The sequence below is a fragment of the Onychostoma macrolepis genome, chromosome 03, assembly GCF_012432095.1.
Source record: "Onychostoma macrolepis isolate SWU-2019 chromosome 03, ASM1243209v1, whole genome shotgun sequence".
In the NCBI taxonomy this organism is placed as follows: domain Eukaryota; kingdom Metazoa; phylum Chordata; class Actinopteri; order Cypriniformes; family Cyprinidae; genus Onychostoma; species Onychostoma macrolepis.
In genome coordinates, this window is record NC_081157.1 from 42,651,212 (window position 1) to 42,657,211 (window position 6,000).

A 6,000-nucleotide genomic window follows, 5' to 3' on the forward strand; every position below is an offset into this window, starting at 1 on the left:
AGCCGGAAGCAACGTTTTGAAGATGTTAGTTGATTGACTGGAGTCGTGTGGATTGCTTATGGATTATATTTATGTTTTTATCAGCTGTTTGGACTCTCATTCTGACGGCACCCATTCACTGCAGAGGATCCATTGCTGAGCAAGTGATGTAAAGCTAAATTTTTTCCACATCTGTTCTGATGAAGAAACAAACTCATCTACATCTTTGATGGCCCGAAGGTGTGGGTGAACTAGTCATTTAAATAGCATTACTTTTATATCTCATACTCTAACTTTTCAAATGTAAAAGAAAAAAAAAAAACATGTTTAAAGGTGAACTATTTATTTGCATCCAGCTGTTTTTACCCCCCTTTTTTATTTAATCCATACAAGAATGTTCTGCTTGGCATTGAGCAGCTGTTATTTATAACTGCATGCATTCCCCGGATAGATCCCAGACTTAGCCTCACCATCCAAGAACATCATCTGTACTGACCCTTTTCCTATTGTAGGACTGAGGAGAACGATATTTTTACTACCTATTGTTCTTATACTAGGTTGATTCAGGTCATCATCGCATTGTGTAGCTTGTACATATTTATACTGCAAGAGAGCCAAAGTGCAATAAACCAAAACCAGCTCCATCCAAAGACAACATCGGGGACTCGGTTGTCTGTAGATTGTTCCCTCTTTGTTTAATGATCCAGTTTGACAGTAGTGTGGTGGGATGTTGGCCATAAAATCATGTAATAGCTTGAATATGTCCTTGTTTGGAAATGAGCCTTCTTGCTGCTCTGTTTATGGGTTTAAACAGTCGTATTGGCCAAAGCACATCTGTAAAGAAGAAAAATGAATAGAATTTCTATTTATTCAGCAGAAGGGAATTACTGGGGATAACGAACTCATGCCTTAGTGTATTGTTGCATCAGTATAGAATATGGGTCGTAAAAAACATCTGTGAAGAACAAAACTATATAAATTGAGCAATGGTTTGCTTTCACATCACGGCCACTAGAGGTCAGTAAAGATTCTCTTTCCATCTTCCGTTTGCTCATAGAGCAGAGGCATGGGCGGAGCATCCGGTGAAAAGAGGGACAGAGTAAATAGGGCCCAGAGGCTGAGAGGGGCCCAACTGAGGCCCCCCTCCCCTCCACTAAACGTGACTTTGAGGTTCCATAGTAAATTCTGTGCAATGGGCCCAGAATCCCTAGTGAGTCCGCTGGGCAGAGGTATCAATCAAAAAAAAAACAATTTCAAGGAATTTAGTAGACAAAAAATTCCAGACAACATGAGCTGTGGCAAATTATAAGTGATCCAAGTCCATACTTGTAGTAGGTAGTATAGTATGCATGTTGGGAAGCAGCCAATGTCATGGCTGACATGTTAATAATTAAACAGTTAAAAATATCAGGCCTAATGCTGTTACAAATCATTTGCATACATTTAGAAACCGTTGTGTTACTAAGGTGAAAAATAGGCATATATATATATATATATATGTGTGTGTGTGTGTGTGACCCTGGACTACAAAGCCAGTCTTAAGTCGCTGGGGTATATTTGTAGCAATAGCCAAAAATACATTGTATGGGTCAAAATTATTGATTTTTCTTTTATGTCAAAAATCATCAGGACATTAAGTGAAGATCATGTTCCATGAAGATATTTTGTAAATTTCCTACTGTAAATATATCAAAACATAATTTTTGATTAGTAATATGCATTGCTAAGAACTTCATTTGAACAACTTTAAAGGCTATTTTCTCAATATTTTGATTTTTTTGCACCCTCAGATTCCTGATTTTCAAATAGTTGTATCTCGGCCAAATGTTGTCAGATTCTAACAAACTATACATCAATGGAAAGCTTATTTATTCTCATATTTCGGAATATTTAAATTTAATCTCAATTTGGGAAAATTGACCCTTATGACTGGTTTTGTGGTACAGGGTCACGTATGTATCTTTGTAGAATTTTATGATATCCTAAAGCATACTGATTAATCATTAAAAAGGTTTTTCTTCCATCTACTCTATTCCACATTTGTCACTAATTTAAAATTAATTAAGTCAGTTAGGGGCAAAACGGCACCATTTGTCACAATGAGACTGCCAGCTATGACACTGTCTGTGAATATTGTGGGTTAATCCAGACTCGATGTGTTTCACAGCGTTCTCCTCCACAACATCTCCAATCTGACAATCTGCCACCCTTAAAAGACACATGTGGCCCCATTCTCTCCTTCATTGACTCCATGTGGTCACCATGGTAACCCAGCAGTGGCATTTTCTAGCGCTGCCACGGGGGGAATTCCTTCTTTTTGGCACAGAATCTCTTCAGGGGGGCTCGCCTCTGATTCGGTCCTTAGCAACCAGTCGTTAAGCCGCCTTGTTGCCATGCGAGGTGTACCACGCAAGAACCTTTCCTAATCGCCTCCGCAGACACTTGCAGATATGCACAGCCTTTATATGGAATTCACAGAGAGTGTTGTGTTAAAGGCCAGTATGACCCACTGATAGTTGGTGGCACTAACCTCACACCTCCAACAGGTCACCTGCACTGCTGCTTATGCCACTAAGTATATGTGTGTGTGTGTGTGTGTGTGTGTGTGTGTGTGAAGAGTTCCGATCCAAAAGCCTCTAAATGCCATCTGAAATTTTCTTCTAAAATGAGCATTTTTATCAGGCTCCTATATTTATGTTCAGTTATTTCACTTTAATTGCATAGAAAAGGACCCATACATTGCCTAAACCTAGCAGCCTAATAAAAATGCTAATTTTAGATGAAAATTTCAGATGCCACTTAGAGGCTTTTGCATATATATATATATAAAACACACACACACACACACACACACACACTATATAGACACACACACACACACGTCTATATAGTGAGTATGATAACAGCAGTATATGGCATTTATTGGCATATATATATATATATATATATATATATGCACTGTAAAAAAATATTTTTCAAAGTTGTCAATGAGAAACAATTATTGGAAAACATTTTAAGAGGAAATACAATTTCTGTCTTTCCTGTTCAAAATTTCATGTTTTATTCAGTGCGTTACTTGCCATTTCTTCATTATTAATTGTAAAATTTACTAGCAATTTCTGAATGAAATTTATAATCCTGTGGAACAGGAAGTCATGGCTGGACAATTTCATGTAAATATGAATAGGAATATACTTCAGAGATATTTTACTCATAAAAATTTCTAGGAGTGCCAATAATGGTAGCCAACATGCATTGGAGAAAAACATGGTAACACTTTATTTTGATGGTCCCTTTTGAACATTCTGTTGAGAGTTAGTAGAAATGTAGGTGCAACATTACTTATAGTCAATATAGAATGTGTTAAAGGGACCATCAAAATAAAGTGAAACCAAAAACATTCATTTCATAATGTGAGTTTTACTTCAATGAAAGTTTAGAATTTTGTGAATTTTTTTGAATGAAAGATCAAAAAGATAAATGATGCAAATTTATTTTCGCAGCCGCCTTTGCTCATATTTACCAAGGGTGCCAATATTAGTGGGCTGCACTGTACACTATACTATATGATAAGATATGATACTATATATACTATACTATATAGTACACTATTCTCTCTCCATATACTATACTATACTATACCATATATATATAAGTCATGGCCTAGTGGTTAGAGAGTCGGGCTCATGATTGCAGGTTTGAGTCTTGTTAACGGCAGGGATTAGGTGAGGTGTGTGAATGACCAGCACTCTCTTCCACCTTCAATACCATGGCTGAGATGGGAGGCACCAAACGCCCAACTGCTCCCCGGGCACCACAGCAATATGGCTGCCCACGGCTCCAGGTGTGTGTGTTCACTACTGTGTGTGTCCACTTGGATGGGTTAAATGCAGAGCACAAATTCCGAGTATGGGACACATGTCACGTCACTTTCACTTTCACTGTCACTGTCACTTTCATATAATATATACCATATGCATATGCATTGAATATTTATTTGCATGTGTATATGTAAGTTTACTATTGCAATTTTGATATATAAACTCTCTCTCTTTCTCTTTCTCTCTCTCTCGCTCTCTATCTCTCTCACACACACACATTATTTTCTGTATGTATATTTGTAGAATATAGTCTGCTTCTATATGTGCTATATACTGTAAGCATTTGTATATGTATATGCATACAGTTATGGTCATAAGTTTACATACCCCTGGAGAATCTGCAAAATGTTAATAATAATAAAAAAGAGGCATCAAAAATATAGCATTTTTTTAATTTAGTACTTGAATACTGATTTTACACCAATCATCTTATTCATTTATTTTTAATTGTTAACACTTTTCAGATTCTGCAAGGGGTAGGTTAACTTGTGAGAATTGTGTGTTTGCTTCTATGTTCAAATGATATTTTTAATCACTCCTCAATATCTGACACTATGATTAAAAAATAATAATAATAAAAGATACAGTGCACATCTCTATCTTAAAGGAAACAAAGAATTGCTAGCTTCTAGGATGCAATAACGCTCAGTAATAGCCATCTCCCACATTGTATTGATCTCTCGTGCTCACTGTCGGGAGTCACGCCGGCCGCTGTAAGCAGACGTGGCAGATCCAGAAAAAGCGATTAAGGAGGAGTCAATGGCACAGTGCAATCGCAGCACATTGCTGCAAGGCCATCGGGAGCAACGCTGCCTGGAGCGGCCAGTAAGCCTCCTATCTCTGGCACCCACAAAGAACTGCAAGTGACATTTCTCAGCTTCCCCATCCTCCTCTTCTTTTCCCCTCCTGCCTTTCGTGTCCCATGCCCCCCTCATCACGTCACCTTCACTAATTACCAGGAGAGCTGGAGGAATCCTGGAGAACAAGGCAGATGTAAGGACGCACTAGAAGATGAAGACTGTTTGTTGTCTTGCATTATGGATAGTTAGTGAATGTTTTGGCATGGAAGAAAATCTTAAGTCCCAAATCACATTTACTAAATCTAAATTCAAAGCAGCCTAATTACATTTGTAATCCAAAAGCTCTTGACTTGAATAATCCTATGAGACTGAGCCAGCTTCTGTTTTGGCACCAAAAAGTGGAACCAATTCCACTTTTCTTTCTTTTAGGTTTAGACACCACAGGTGAATACACTAGAAAAATGGTACAAAGCTGTCACTGGGGCGGTACCTTAAGGTACAAAAGCTACACTGAAAAAAAACAATGTTGTAGAGACAATTTTCACTCAGAAATTGCACAAAATGAATTACAAAGAAACAAGTGCAAGAAGAACATTGAATGAAATGTGACATTTTAAAGTAGAAAGACTGAAATATTTTTCTATAAACATACTCCAGTAATCTTTGCTTTATTCACAATTTCAAAAAATATTTTTTTACAGTGTAAACCGTATATCTTTGTACCTTATTTACCCCTAAATCGTACATATTAGTACCTTAAAACTACATACCTGAAGTGTACATATTAGTAACTTTCAAAACTACCTTTTTTAACTAATAGATTTCACCATATTTCCCCTTTAAAAAAAAAATAAAACATAAATTTATTACAAAGATTTTCTGAAATGTTTTATTCAAATATGCAAATGATCCATTATCTACCTAAAAATGCACTAATTTGCATACAATTCCAAAACAGAAATCTGAACACTGGATGAAGCCAGATTCAAATTTCTTGTTGTTGACATATTACAGAAGGGATTTTTTCTCTCTCTTTTTAACACTTCAAAAAACAGTCAGAAAATTTCACCATATTTTTAGGAAAAACAAAATGTTATATAAATCAGGTGTGAAAATGTTAAAAATGTGTAAAAATGTAATTTATATTTTATTTCAGCATTATTAATATGCTATTACAGTTTTTTGACATTTCAAATTAGATTTCGTTTTTATATTTCTTTTATTTTAATTTTAGTTAAAGTAAATTTGTTGTGCATATTTATCATTTTAATTATTTTTTTAAGTATATGTAGTTTTTGGGTTTTATTTGTAACTTTTTTTTTTTTTATCATTGTACTAAA